Raw genomic sequence first — 16,481 nt, forward strand, 5'->3', positions numbered from 1 at the left:
GCCCTGTCTGTATCTGTCATGGTAGCAGACCTGGGTACAGCTCACCCTGCTCTGTGCCGTCCTGGCCCTGTCTGTATCTGTCATGGTAGCAGACCTGGGTACAGCTCACCCTGCTCTGTGCCGTCCTGGCCCTGTCTCTATCTGTCATGGTAGCAGACCTGGGTACAGCTCACCCTGCTCTGTGCCGACCAGGCCGCGGGCGTGACGGTACCTGTTCAACCACGGGATCCAGCTAGGCCTTAGGGAGGACCTCCTGGATATTAACACCTCCTACATGCTGGAGGGACAGGTGGCACATTCCTAATTGGCATACAGTGCCATCGGAAAGTATTCAGACCCCTTGACTTGTTCAACATTTTGTTACATTACAGCCTTATTCTAAAAAATATATATTTTAATTCATCAATCTACACACAATACCCCATAATGACATCACAACACCCCATAATGACATCACAACACCCCATAATGACATCACAATACCCCATAATGACATCACAATACCCCATAATGACAAAGCAAAAACAGGTTTTTATACATTTCAGCAAATGTATTAGAAATAAAAAACCGAAATATTACATTTACATCAGTATTCAGACACTTTATTCAGTACTTTGTTGAACCACCTTTGGCAGCGATTACAGGCTCGAGTCTTCTTGGGTATTACGCTACACCTGTATTTTGGGAGTTTCTCCCATTCTTCTCTGCAGATCCTTTCAAGCTCTGTCAGGGTGGATAGGGAGTGTCGCTGCACAGCTATTTTAAGGTCTCTCCAGAGATGTTCGATCTGGTTTAAGTCTGGGCTCTGGCTGGGCCACTCCAGGACATTCAGAGACTTGTCCCAAAGCCACTCCTGCGTTGTCTTGGCTGTGTGCTTAGGGTTGTTGTCCTGTTGGGAGGTGAACCTTCGCCCCAGTCTGAGGTCCTGAGCAGGTTTTCATCAAGGATCTCTCTGTACTTTGTTCCGTTCATCTTTCCCTCGATCCTGACTAGTCTCCCAGTCCCTGCCGCTGAAAAACATCCCCACAGCATGATGCTGCCACCACCAAGATTCCTCCAGACGTGTCAGTTGGCATTCAGGCCAAAGAGTTCAATCTTGGTTTCATCAGACCAGAGAATCTTCTTTCTCATGGCATGACAGTCTTTTTATTTATTTTTATCCCAGCCTCTGTCCCCGCAGGAGGCCTTTTTGTAGTTTGTCATTATAAATAAGAATTTGTTCTTAACTGACTTGCCTAGTTAAATAAAGGTTACATGAATAAAATTAAAATACATCGGTGCCTTTTGACAAACTCCAGGCGGGCTGTCATGTGCCTTTTACTGAGGAGTGGCTTGTGTCTGGCCTCTCTACCATAAAGGCCTGATTGGTGGAGTGCTGCAGAGATGGTTGTCCTTCTGGAAGGTTCTTTCATCTCCACAGAGGAACTCTGGAGCTCTGTCAGAGTGATCATTGGGTTGTTGGTCACCTCCCTCACCAAGGCCCTTTCCCCCCCGATTGCTCAGTTTGGCGGGCAGCCAGCTCTAGGAAGAGTCTTGGTGGTTCCAAACTTCTTTCATTTAAGAACGATGGAGGCCACTGTGTTCTTGGGGACCTTCAATTCTGCAGAAATGTTTTGGTACCCTTCCCCAGATCTGTGCCTCGACACAATCCTGTCTCTGAGCTCTACAGACAATTCCTTTGACCTCATGGCTTTTTTTGCTCAGACATGCACTGTCAACTGTAGGACCTTATATAGACAGGTGTGTGCCTTTCCAAATCATGTCCAATCAATTGAATTTACCACAGGTGAACTCCAATCAAGTTGTAGAAACATCTCAAGGGATGATCAATGGAAACAGGATGCACCTCTAGTCTCATAGCAATGAGTCTGAACACTTATGTAAATAAGGTATTTCTATTTTTTTTAGTTTTGCAACAAAAAAATCTTAACCTGTTTTCGTTTTGTCATTATGGTATGGAATGCGGTTTGGGTCTTTGTGTGTCAACAAAGAAAAGTCAAATAACACTATTTGACGTGTCAAATAAGCTTGTTGACCAATCAGGACCCTAAATAACTGCACGTCAGATAATAATTTAAAGCGTTCATACATTTTTTTTACGTAGTTATTACACATTGATTACACTATCACCCGTATTTCATACGTCACAACGATTCATCGATATGTATGCTATGACGCTGGTAAAGTTTATGTCTTTATGCCCTGCCCCGATCTCTGTTAGGACAGTGCTGGTCATAAAATCAGCTAGCTGGTGGATGCAATGTTCTTCTCCAAAAACATAGCTAACGACAGGCTGTTTCAGTAGCTATAGCTATCTAGCTAGGTGTCATCATCTACAATACCCCTAATTTATAAGACGGTTCTTATTTGATTAATGGTGGTGGGATGCATCTATGTGAGGCTAGCTACAATAAGGATAAACCACAAATAGTGGAATTTGCGGCTAGCCTTCAAAATAAAAGTATTTAATTGACAGCGATGCAAATGATTACAAATATTGGAATTATGCCATAATTGAATAGATCGTGCTAAACGAGATTGGAATGTTGTATAAAATCAACAAAATACAATAATTATTTAATTTCACAAATCTGTTGAAATCACACTGGATGTATTATACTTTAGAATTGCTTTGGGGGCATCCTTATGTCACTGTACAGCCTATGGATTGTAGATCAATGACATGGGGTATCAGTCTACTCAGTGACACCCAGATAACATTAGCGTGCTTCGTAGCTCTTATCGCGGGACTCTGAAACCACTGTGATTTGAGCCTCATGTAATTGTACCAGTCAACCTACTGTGTGTATTGAACACTGTTCCAGAGGAAATACGATACAACATGGATGTTTTGGAGTCTGAGAACTCTGAGGAGGACGTTGGGGGAAAAAAGTGCCTGGGTACTGAGTAGACTGATACCCCATTTCATTGATCCCCAATCCTTAGGTAAAGCTGTACAGTGCAATATGTCAATACACACAATAGGCTGACTGGGGAGGGGATTTCACAGTCCCACGATAAAAGCTACAACGCTAATATTTGTGTATACTCTTCACAGTTGTGTGCTGTGGGTGTCACTGAGTAGACTGATAAACCTTTTTTCATTGCTCTACATTCCAACCTTGTTTAACATTATCTAGTCTAAATATGGCATGATTCCACCAATTGTAACCTTCTGAGTCACTTTCAAAGAGGGACTTTTATTTTGAAAGGGAACCGAAAATTCCACTATTGCTGCTAACCGGGTCCGGTCCAGTCTCACTAGCCAGATAAGGCTAGCTGGCTGTTAATAACGTTAGCTTTGGGTAACAGGGTTAAGTAGCTGGCTAGCTAGTTATTTTAATGAACTGAAGTTCAATTTCAATAGACGAACAACAAGTGGCTACCTAGCTAATACTTACTCACAAGGATTCCTAAATCATTGCTAAGAATAATGAAAATGACTGCAGTTTCTACTGGTCATTGTTTTCAGGCTGGTTGTATTGGTGCTAGCTAGGTACCAAGCTAAAGCTAGCTACCCCAGAAGTTGATAAAAACATCTGTATCAAAGGCATTCGTTTGAGGCTCCTGTTCGTTTGATCCTGAACTTATTTCAAATGCTCACAGGAACGTTTTCCCATTCGGTCGAACAAATAATGCCTTTATTACCGACGCAGTATTATAAACACATCGTTGTGGTCGTTGTATGCTCACTTCACCCTCAACTAACCTGTACCACCCCGCACACCGACTCCGTACCCCCTGTATATAGCCTCGTTATTGTTATTTTATTGCGTTACTTTTTATAATTTTTTACTCTAGTTGGTAAATCTTTTCTTAACTTATCTTGAACTGCACTGTTGGTTAAGGTCTTGTAAGTAAGCATTTCACGGTAAGGGCGTCTACACCTGTTATATTCGGCGCATGTAATAAAGTGTGATTTGATGTTTGCTTGCAGACTTTTTGTACAGATTTGACAGTGTTACTGATCGTAGTGGTGACGCTTGGCTTGCACATGCCAATTCAGCACACACGACATTCTATAATAGAATTGTGTTATTTGACGTGTCAAATTAAAATGTTATTTATCGCGTCAAATCGTGTTATTTGATGTGTATTGTAGCGACCCGCACAGACAGCTGTGTGTTATGTGTTAGGCTAGTAGGTGGTTGTGTTGTACTGACCAGTACCCAGTGTTCGCGGGGTCCGACATGTCAATCAACCTGCTATCTGCCAATCACGGGAATGCCTGGAATGTTCTGATGCCGGGCATCCTGGCGGTTGGCGGAGTGGCGTGGAGGGGGGTTGGGCAGGGGGATGGAGCATTGGAAGTTAAGACCAGGTTTCGCCTTTGTTCTCTCTCTTACGTCTGGGCTTCACAAGAGAAGGTCACGATTGGCTTGTGGGTTATCTGTCATTTATTTGGCGTGTGCTACGGCCCAAACAGTAGCCTGTGTAAAGTTGGTTTAATAAACCGTCAATTCGCAAACTCAAGCCTCTGTCTGGACAATTGTTCATTTATGATCTAGTCAGGTCATTACAGTATCTTTATTGACACGTAACAAAGACCAAACGCGTTCCATATTATGGGCTATTGTGTGTGTGGATTGAGGATTTTTATTTATTTAAACCAGTTTAGAATAACACCAACGGAACAAAATATGGGAAAAGTAAAGGGGTCTGAATATTTTCCCTGAATGCAGTGTATGTACATACCATGGAAACATACTATTTTTAATAGTGTGCTATGCCACTCGCTTACCTTCAAAAATATAAAGATAATAAAATGTATTTATGTTGGTGTTTCTGTCTTGCTGTTGACTCACTTGGCAAACATCTCTCCTCTGCCACACAGCGCAAGCCCACCATAGAAGTGTAACGGATGTGAAATGGCTAGCTAGTTAGCGGGTACGCGCTAATAGCGTTTCAAACAGTTACGTCACTTGCTCTGAAACCTAGAAGTAGTGTTTCCCCTTGCTCTGCAAGGGCCGTGGCTTTTGTGGAGCGATGGGTAACGACGCTTCGTGGGTGACTGTTGTTGATGTGTGCAGAGGGTCCCTGGTTCGCGCCCGGGTCGTGGCGAGGGGACGGCATAAAGTTATACTGTTACAGAAGCAGCAACCACATTAAAACAGATGAGTGGTCTGTTACTGGTATGGCACTATACATGGTTCAATACATGGCAAAATGGATAGTGGTATATATTACACATACAGGCTAGTGGATTGCTCATACTGATGTCTGTCCCCTCCTGTCACAGAAGCAGTGATCACTTCCTAAGACACCTATCTATGCAGTAGCTGAGCCCGGGGACAAGGTTGGAGGTAGAGATGCTATGTCTACTAGACAGGAGGTTACAGAGGTAGAGGATCCTACATCAACTAGACATAGGAGGTTACAGAGGTAGAGGATCCTACATCAACTAGACAGGAGGTTACAGAGGTAGAGGATCCTACATCAACTAGACAGGAGGTTACAGAGGTAGAGGATCCTACATCAACTAGACAGGAGGTTACAGAGGTAGAGGATACTACATCAACTAGACAGGAGGTTACAGAGGTAGAGGATACTACATCAACTAGACATAGGAGGTTACAGAGGTAGAGGATCCTACATCAACTAGACAGGAGGTTACAGAGGTAGAGGATCCTACATCAACTAGACAGGAGGTTACAGAGGTAGAGGATCCTACATCAACTAGACAGGAGGTTACAGAGGTAGAGGATACTACATCAACTAGACATAGGAGGTTACAGAGGTAGAGGATACTACATCAACTAGACAGGAGGTTACAGAGGTAGAGGATACTACATCAACTAGACATAGGAGGTTACAGAGGTAGAGGATACTACATCAACTAGACAGGAGGTTACAGAGGTAGAGGATCCTACATCAACTAGACAGGAGGTTACAGAGGTAGAGGATCCTACATCAACTAGACAGGAGGTTACAGAGGTAGAGGATCCTACATCAACTAGACAGGAGGTTACAGAGGTAGAGGATACTACATCAACTAGACAGGAGGTTACAGAGGTAGAGGATACTACATCAACTAGACAGGAGGTTACAGAGGTAGAGGATCCTACATCAACTAGACAGGAGGTTACAGAGGTAGAGGATCCTACATCAACTAGACAGGAGGTTACAGAGGTAGAGGACCCTACATCAACTAGACAGGAGGTTACAGAGGTAGAGGATCCTACATCAACTAGACATAGGTTACAGAGGTAGAGGATACTACATCAACTAGACAGGAGGTTACAGAGGTAGAGGATCCTACATCAACTAGACAGGAGGTTACAGAGGTAGAGGATCCTACATCAACTAGACAGGAGGTTACAGAGGTAGAGGATACTACATCAACTAGACAGGAGGTTACAGAGGTAGAGGCTACTACATCAACTAGACATAGGAGGTTACAGAGGTAGAGGCTACTACATCAACTAGACATAGGAGGTTACAGAGGTAGAGGATACTACATCAACTAGACAGGAGGTTACAGAGGTAGAGGATCCTACATCAACTAGACAGGAGGTTACAGAGGTAGAGGATACTACATCAACTAGACAGGAGGTTACAGAGGTAGAGGATCCTACATCAACTAGACAGGAGGTTACAGAGGTAGAGGCTCCTACATCAACTAGACAGGAGGTTACAGAGGTAGAGGATCCTACATCAACTAGACACAGGAGGTTACAGAGGTAGAGGATACTACATCAACTAGACAGGAGGTTACAGAGGTAGAGGATCCTACGTCTACTAGACAGGAGGTTACAGAGGTAGAGGATCCTACATCAACTAGACAGGAGGTTACAGAGGTAGAGGATACTACATCAACTAGACAGGAGGTTACAGAGGTAGAGGATCCTACATCAACTAGACAGGAGGTTACAGAGGTAGAGGATCCTACATCAACTAGACAGGAGGTTACAGAGGTAGAGGATCCTACATCAACTAGACAGGAGGTTACAGAGGTAGAGGATACTACATCAACTAGACAGAGGTAGAGGATCCTACATCAACTAGACAGGAGGTTACAGAGGTAGAGGATCCTACATCAACTAGACAGGAGGTTACAGAGGTAGAGGATCCTACATCAACTAGACAGGAGGTTACAGAGGTAGAGGATACTACATCAACTAGACAGGAGGTTACAGAGGTAGAGGCTCCTACATCAACTAGACAGGAGGTTACAGAGGTAGAGGATACTACATCAACTAGACAGGAGGTTACAGAGGTAGAGGATCCTACATCAAATAGACAGGAGGTTACAGAGGTAGAGGATACTACATCAACTAGACAGGAGGTTACAGAGGTAGAGGATCCTACATCAACTAGACAGGAGGTTACAGAGGTAGAGGATCCTACATCAACTAGACAGGAGGTTACAGAGGTAGAGGCTCCTACATCAACTAGACAGGAGGTTACAGAGGTAGAGGATCCTACGTCTACTAGACAGGAGGTTACAGAGGTAGAGGATACTACATCAACTAGACAGGAGGTTACAGAGGTAGAGGATCCTACATCAACTAGACAGGAGGTTACAGAGGTAGAGGATCCTACATCAACTAGACAGGAGGTTACAGAGGTAGAGGATCCTACATCAACTAGACAGGAGGTTACAGAGGTAGAGGATCCTACATCAACTAGACAGGAGGTTACAGAGGTAGAGGCTCCTACATCAACTAGACAGGAGGTTACAGAGGTAGAGGATACTACATCAACTAGACAGGAGGTTACAGTGGTAGAGGATCCTACATCAACTAGACAGGAGGTTACAGAGGTAGAGGATCCTACATCAACTAGACAGGAGGTTACAGAGGTAGAGGATACTACATCAACTAGACAGGAGGTTACAGAGGTAGAGGATCCTACATCAACTAGACATAGGTTACAGAGGTAGAGGATACTACATCAACTAGACAGGAGGTTACAGAGGTAGAGGATCCTACATCAACTAGACAGGAGGTTACAGAGGTAGAGGATCCTACATCAACTAGACAGGAGGTTACAGAGGTAGAGGATCCTACATCAACTAGACAGGAGGTTACAGAGGTAGAGGCTACTACATCAACTAGACATAGGAGGTTACAGAGGTAGAGGATACTACATCAACTAGACAGGAGGTTACAGAGGTAGAGGATCCTACATCAACTAGACAGGAGGTTACAGAGGTAGAGGATCCTACATCAACTAGACAGGAGGTTACAGAGGTAGAGGATACTACATCAACTAGACAGGAGGTTACAGAGGTAGAGGATACTACATCAACTAGACAGGAGGTTACAGAGGTAGAGGCTCCTACATCAACTAGACAGGAGGTTACAGAGGTAGAGGATCCTACATCAACTAGACAGGAGGTTACAGAGGTAGAGGATACTACATCAACTAGACAGGAGGTTACAGAGGTAGAGGATACTACATCAACTAGACAGGAGGTTACAGAGGTAGAGGATACTACATCAACTAGACAGGAGGTTACAGAGGTAGAGGATCCTACATCAACTAGACAGGAGGTTACAGAGGTAGAGGATCCTACATCAACTAGACAGGAGGTTACAGAGGTAGAGGATCCTACATCAACTAGACAGGAGGTTACAGTGGTAGAGGATACTACATCAACTAGACAGGAGGTTACAGAGGTAGAGGATCCTACATCAACTAGACAGGAGGTTACAGAGGTAGAGGATCCTACATCAACTAGACAGGAGGTTACAGAGGTAGAGGATCCTACATCAACTAGACATAGGTTACAGAGGTAGAGGATACTACATCAACTAGACAGGAGGTTACAGAGGTAGAGGATCCTACATCAACTAGACAGGAGGTTACAGAGGTAGAGGATCCTACATCAACTAGACAGGAGGTTACAGAGGTAGAGGATACTACATCAACTAGACAGGAGGTTACAGAGGTAGAGGCTACTACATCAACTAGACATAGGAGGTTACAGAGGTAGAGGATCCTACATCAACTAGACAGGAGGTTACAGAGGTAGAGGATACTACATCAACTAGACAGGAGGTTACAGAGGTAGAGGATACTACATCAACTAGACAGGAGGTTACAGAGGTAGAGGATCCTACATCAACTAGACAGGAGGTTACAGAGGTAGAGGATACTACATCAACTAGACAGGAGGTTACAGAGGTAGAGGATCCTACGTCTACTAGACAGGAGGTTACAGAGGTAGAGGATACTACATCAACTAGACAGGAGGTTACAGAGGTAGAGGATACTACATCAACTAGACAGGAGGTTACAGAGGTAGAGGATACTACATCAACTAGACAGGAGGTTACAGAGGTAGAGGATACTACATCAACTAGACAGGAGGTTACAGAGGTAGAGGATCCTACATCAACTAGACAGGAGGTTACAGAGGTAGAGGATCCTACATCAACTAGACGTAGGAGGTTACAGAGGTAGAGGATACTACATCAACTAGACAGGAGGTTACAGAGGTAGAGGATCCTACATCAACTAGACAGGAGGTTACAGAGGTAGAGGATCCTACATCAACTAGACAGGAGGTTACAGAGGTAGAGGATCCTACATCAACTAGACATAGGTTACAGCGGTAGAGGATCCTACATCAACTAGGATCCTACGTCAGCCTTCGTCTCTCCTGCAAGCTGCTCCTGCAAGCTGCTCCCGCTCTAGTGCTCTCTGATTGGTAGCAGTGTAAGGGTTAGGTGTTGGATGATGCCTGTTACATCTGGTGTGTTTGCTGCCCCCTACCTTGTCCAACTGTCCTAGGTACATTTTTTGTTCCCTCTAATCAGGACAATAAAGTTGTCATGTATTTTCATGGCTGGCTGTGAGGTGGCAGCTTGCTACTGGTCTGGCCACTTGTCTGTCTGCATTGTTTTTGTACAGAGGAAATGAGAGTACACCCCCCCCTCCCCACCCTCCAACCTCTATCCTCTCTGCCCTCTCCTCCTCCTCGTTAGAATAGAGGTGCAGAAACACTGCAGTGATTCATTCTGCTTACATCACAAATGGCAACCTATTTCCCAATATTGCGCACTTCTTTTGAACAGGACTCTGGTCTAAAGTAGTGCACTATACAGGAAATAGGATGTCATTTGGGGACGTAGGCCCTCTGTTCTTAAATATTCCTCTTCTCAGTCCTGTCCTAGTTCTGCTGCTCTCAACCCCCCGGCAGGCTGTATCAGGCTAACTAACTAGCTCACTTAGAAAACAGTAACACTAGCTCTTTATGTTGATCCCTGTGTTATGTGCCAGGGAGCAGCAGTGTTTACACAGACAGAGGCCCTCGCTTCAGCATTTGCTTCCTTTACAAAAAACCCATGAATAGAGATTGAATGTAGAATTTAAAAAAGCCTGCATCCTGCAGTTATCTGACAAAGACCACTAATCCATCTAGCAGGCATACGGTGGGTTCTGTTAACTGTGTCCATCTAGCAGGCGTACAGGGGATCTGTTAGCTGTGTCCATCTAGCAGGCGTACAGTGGGTCTGTTAGCTGTGTCCATCTAGCAGGAGTACAGTGGGTCTGTTAGCTGTGTCCATCTAGCAGGCGTACAGTGGGTCTGTTAGCTGTGTCCATCTAGCAGGAGTACAGGGGTTCTGTTAGCTGTGTCCATCTAGCAGGAGTACAGGGGATCTGTTAGCTGTATCCATCTAGCAGGAGTACAGGGGTTCTGTTAGCTGTGTCCATCTAGCAGGAGTACAGTGGGTCTGTTAGCTGTGTCCATCTAGCAGGCGTACAGTGGGTCTGTTAGCTGTGTCCATCTAGCAGGAGTACAGTGGGTCTGTTAGCTGTGTCCATCTAGCAGGAGTACAGTGGGTCTGTTAGCTGTGTCCATCTAGCAGGAGTACAGGGGGTCTGTTAGCTGTGTCCATCTAGCAGGAGTACAGGGGGTCTGTTAGCTGTATCCATCTAGCAGGAGTACAGTGGGTCTGTTAGCTGTGTCCATCTAGCAGGCGTACAGTGGGTCTGTTAGCTGTGTCCATCTAGCAGGAGTACAGTGGGTCTGTTAGCTGTGTCCATCTAGCAGGAGTACAGTGGGTCTGTTAGCTGTGTCCATCTAGCAGGAGTACAGGGGGTCTGTTAGCTGTGTCCATCTAGCAGGAGTACAGGGGGTCTGTTAGCTGTGTCCATCTAGCAGGAGTACAGGGGGTCTGTTAGCTGTGTCCATCTAGCAGGAGTACAGGGGGTCTGTTAGCTGTATCCATCTAGCAGGAGTACAGGGGGTCTGTTAGCTGTGTCCATCTAGCAGGAGTACAGTAGGTCTGTTAAACAGTGGAAGCATCCCAAACAGCACCCTAATCCCTCTGGGGTCTGGTCCAAAGTAGTGCACCCTATTCTCTATGGGGTCTGGTCCAAAGTAGTGCACCCTATTCTCTATGGGGTCTGGTCCAAAGTAGTGCACCCTATTCTCTATGGGGTCTGGTCCAAAGTAGTGCACCCTATTCTCTATGGGGTCTGGTCCAAAGTAGTGCACCCTATTCTCTATGGGGTTTGGTCCAAAGTAGTGCACCCTATTCTCTATGGGGTCTGGTCCAAAGTAGTGCACCCTATTCTCTATGGGGTCTGGTCCAAAGTAGTGCACCCTATTCTCTTTGGGGTCTGGTCCAAAGTAGTGCACCCTATTCTCTATGGGGTCTGGTCCAAAGTAGTGCACCCTATTCTCTATGGGGTCTGGTCCAAAGTAGTGCACCCTATTCTCTATGGGGTCTGGTCCAAAGTAGTGCACCCTATTCTCTATGGGGTCTGGTCCAAAGTAGTGCACCCTATTCTCTATGGAGTCTGGTCCAAAGTAGTGCACCCTATTCTCTATGGGGTCTGGTCCAAAGTAGTGCACCCTATTCTCTATGGGGTCTGGTCCAAAGTAGTGCACCCTATTCTCTATGGGGTCTGGTTCAAAGTAGTGCACCCTATTCTCTATGGGGTCTGGTCCAAAGTAGTGCACCCTATTCTCTATGGGGTCTGGTCCAAAGTAGTGCACCCTATTCTCTATGGAGTCTGGTCCAAAGTAGTGCACCCTATTCTCTATGGGGTCTGGTCCAAAGTAGTGCACCCTATTCTCTATGGGGTCTGGTCCAAAGTAGTGCACCCTATTCTCTATGGGGTCTGGTCCAAAGTAGTGCACCCTATTCTCTATGGGGTCTGGTCCAAAGTAGTGCACCCTATTCTCTATGGGGTCTGGTCCAAAGTAGTGCACCCTATTCTCTATGGGGTCTGGTCCAAAGTAGTGCACCCTATTCTCTATGGGGTCTGGTCCAAAGTAGTGCACCCTATTCTCTATGGGGTCTGGTCCAAAGTAGTGCACCCTATTCTCTATGGGGTCTGGTTCAAAGTAGTGCACCCTATTCTCTATGGGGTCTGGTCCAAAGTAGTGCACCCTATTCTCTATGGGGTCTGGTCCAAAGTTGTCCACCCTATTCTTTATGGGGTCTGGTCCAAAGTAGTGCACCCTATTCCCTCTGGGCCCTGGTCAAAAGTAGTGCACCCTATTCTCTATGGGGTCTGGTCCAAAGTAGTCCACCCTATTCCCTCTGGGCCCAGGTCCAAAGTAGTGCACCCTAAAAGGGTGATAGGGTGCCGTTTGGAACGTATCAGAGATCATATTTGATCATATTACTCCAGTGCTAGCCTCCCTACACTGTCTTCCTGTTAAGGCAAGGGCTGATTTCAAGGTTTTACTGCTAACCTACAAAGCGTTACATGGGCTTGCTCCTACCTATCTTTCCGAGTTGGTCCTGCCGTACATACCTACACGTATGCTACGGTCACAAGACGCAGGCCTCCCAATTGTCCCTAGAATTTCTAAGCAAACAGCTGGAGGCAGGGCTTTCTCCTATAGATCTCAATTTTTATGGAATGGTCTGCCTATTCATGTGAGAGACGCAGACTCGGTCTCAACCTTTAAGTCTTTATTGAAGACTCATCTCTTCAGTAGGTCCTATGATTGAGTGTAGTCTGGCCCAGGAGTGTGAAGGTGAACGGAAAGGCTCTGGAGCAACGAACCGCCCTTGCTGTCTCTGCCTGGCCGGTTCCCCTCTCTCCACTGGGATTCTCTGCCTCTAACCCTATTACAGGGGCTGAGTCACTGGCTTACTGGTGCTCTTCCATGCCGTCCCTAGGAGGGGTGCGTCACTTGAGTGGGTTGAGTCACTGACGTGATCTTCCTGTCTGGGCTGGCGCCCCCCTCGTGTTGTGCCGTGGCGGAGATCTTTGTGGGCTATACTCGGCCTCGTCTCAGGTTGGTAAGTTGGTGGTTGAAGATATCCCTCTAGTGGTGTGAGGGCTGTGCCTTGGCAAAGTGGGTGGGGTTATATCCTTCCTGTTTGGGGTATCATCGGATGGGGCCACAGTGTCTCCTGACCCCTCCTGTCTCAGCCTCCAGTATTTATGCTGCAGTAGTTTATGTGTCGAGGGGCTAGGGTCAGTTGGTTATATCTGGAGTACTTCTCCTGTCTTATCCGGTGTCCTGTGTGAATTTAAGTATGCTCTCTCTAATTCTCTCTTTCTTTCTCTCTCTCGGAGGACCTGAGCCCTAGGACCATACGTCAGGACTACCGGGCATGATGACTCCTTGCTGTCCCCAGTCCACCTGGCCGTGCTGCTGCTCCAGTTTCAACTGTTCTGCCTGCGGCTATGGAACCCTGACCTGTTCACCGGATGTGCTACCTGTCCCAGACCTGCTGTTTTCAACTCTCTAGAGACCGCTGGAGCGGTAGAGATACTCTTAATGATCGGCTATGAAAAGCCAACTGATATTTACTCCTGAGGTGCTGCACCCTCGACAACTACTGTGATTATTATTATTTGACCATGCTGGTCATTTATGAACATTTGAACATCTTGGCCATGTTCTGTTATAATCTCCTGGCCACCCCTCATAGCCTGGTTCCTCTCTAGGTTTCTTCCTAGGTTTTGGCCTTTCTAGGGAGTTTTTCCTAGCCACTGTGCTTCTACATCTGCATTGCTTGCTGTTTGGGGTTTTAGGCTGGGTTTATGTACAGCACTTTGAGATATCAGCTGATGTACGAAGGGCTATATAAATACATTTGATTTGATTTGGTCTGCTGCTGTGTGTACAGGGTGGGGCTGTCTGGGGCAACTTCACCTGGGTCTTTGTGTTGACTCCTACGATGACAGGGAGAAGCAGGGGTTAATATGTCATAGACCCTCATCATTCCAGAATGTGCTGATAATGGCAGCCATTTTGGGAAATTAGTTCTATGTAATTCTATGGAACTGAAGTGAATGGAATAATCCTCCTGGATTACAGAGAGAGGCCCAGGCTGGGGTTGAGGCCTTTCCTTTAGAGCAGAGTTTCTAGGTGTAGTAAGTTACTGAGATGTGACTATTATGACACACGATATGCATGTTTTCATTCAGTGTACGAGTGAAGGATCTACAGTGCTTGTTGTTCACGTGCTAACTGTTTCATTTTGGGGATTGTGAAACGGGTGTTCGGTCTCTCCGTCTCGCGAACAGCCCCAAAAACGGGGCCGTTGCTACAGGAAACTCACAGGAAGGTGAGGACAGACGGAGATTATCTAATTTTATAAAGTCATGTTTGCATCAAATACTTTACTCCTTGAAAGTTGTGTATTCATTGTACACTATATATACACACAAGTATGTGGACACCCCTTCAAATTAGTGGATTCGGATATTCCAGCCACACCGGTTGCTGACAGGTGTATAAATTCGAGCACACGGCCATGCAATCTCCATAGACAAACATTCTCAGTAGAATGGCTTTACTGAAGAGCTCACTGACTTTCAACGTGGCGCCGTCATGGAATGCCACCTTTCCAAAAAGTCAGTTCGTCAAATTTCCACCCTTCTAGAGCTTCTCCGATCAACTGTAAGTGCTGTTATTGTGGAGTGGAAACGTCTAGGAGCAACAACGGCTCAGCCGCAAAGTGGTAGGCCACACAAGCTCACAGAACAGGACCGCTGAGTGCTGAAGCGCGAAGCGTGTAAAAATCGCCTGTCCTCGGTTGCAGCACTCACTACAGACTTCCAAACTGCCTCTAGAAGCAACTTTAGCACAATAACTGTTCGTCGGGAGCTTCATGAAATGGGTTTCCATGGCTGAGCAGCTGCACACAAGCCTAAGATCACCATGCGCAATGCCAAGAGTCGACCGGAGTGGTGTAAACCTCACCGCCATTGGGCTCTGGAGCAGTGGAAAGGTGTTTTCTGGAGTGATGAATCACGCTTCACTACCTGGTAGTCCGACAGACGAATCTGGGTTTGGCAGATGCCAGGAGAACGCTATCTGCCCCAATGCATAGTGCTAACTGTAAGGTTTGGTGGAGGCGGAATAATGGTCTGGGGCTGTTTCTCATGGTTTGGGCTAGGCCCGTTAGTTCCAGTGAAGGGAAACCTTAAAGCTACAGTATACAATGACATTTTAGATGATTCTGTGCTTCCAACTTTGTGGCACCAGTTTAGGGAAGGCCCTTTCCTGTTTCAGCATGACAATGCCCCCATGCACAAAGTGAGGTGATCACAGAAATTCACATACTTTTGATCATGTAGTGTATATAGCATACGTGAAGAATGATGACTGTCAATAATCTACAGCTGCAGTGTTGCTCGATTCTACCCCGTATCATTCTATCATATCTACGTGTGTAAAAGAATATAAAGACACATGGAATTATTTTAATTTGATGATTGACATGACTGAAAGGTAGGCGGATATTTTCTTATCTAAAATGGTAGGTAAAATGTCGCTTCAGTACACTTTTCTCGAGTTGTGAACTGTGTCGCACATCGGATACATGGATGGACATGCACCTGGTGAAAACCGTATAGCCTATTGTGCAATATATTCCACAATGCTAACCAAATACACCAGCGACACCATTTGGGAGATAAAGGTTCTGAGTGTTTCTGATCGACAATTATCTTCCTACAATGCCGTCTTCAGAGCATAGCAGTCCCTGCTTGGTTTCTTTAGAAATGCACTGAAAGAGAGACGAGCAGATAATGGTCAATTATCATGGTCAAATCAATGACAGAGTTGTTGTGAAGATGGATGTTGCGCGTTTGACACAAAGATCAACTGTACTAGTTGTTTCATGCTCTGGTCTTGTCCCCGTCTTGATTACTGTCCGGTAATATGGTCAAGTGCAGCAAAGAAAGACCTAGAAAAGCTGCAGCTGGCTCAGAACAGAGCAGCACGCCTTGCCCTTTAACTGCACATACAGAACTAACATCAACAACATGGATGCCGGTCTTTCCTGGTTGAGGGTTGTTGAGAGATTAACTGCTTCTCTTCTAGTTTTTATGATAAATATTACTGTGATGAAAATTCCAGATTGTCTGCACAATCAATTAACATTCAGCTCAGACACCTCATACATACCCCACAAAACATGCCACCAGGGGTCTCTTCAGACACCCATACATACCCCACAAGACATGCCACCAGGGGTCTCTTCAGACACCCCATACATACCCCACAAGATGTGCCACCAGGGGTCTCTTCAGACACCCCATACATACCC

This window comes from Salvelinus namaycush, chromosome 28 (genome assembly GCF_016432855.1).
Source record: "Salvelinus namaycush isolate Seneca chromosome 28, SaNama_1.0, whole genome shotgun sequence".
Classification (NCBI taxonomy): domain Eukaryota; kingdom Metazoa; phylum Chordata; class Actinopteri; order Salmoniformes; family Salmonidae; genus Salvelinus; species Salvelinus namaycush.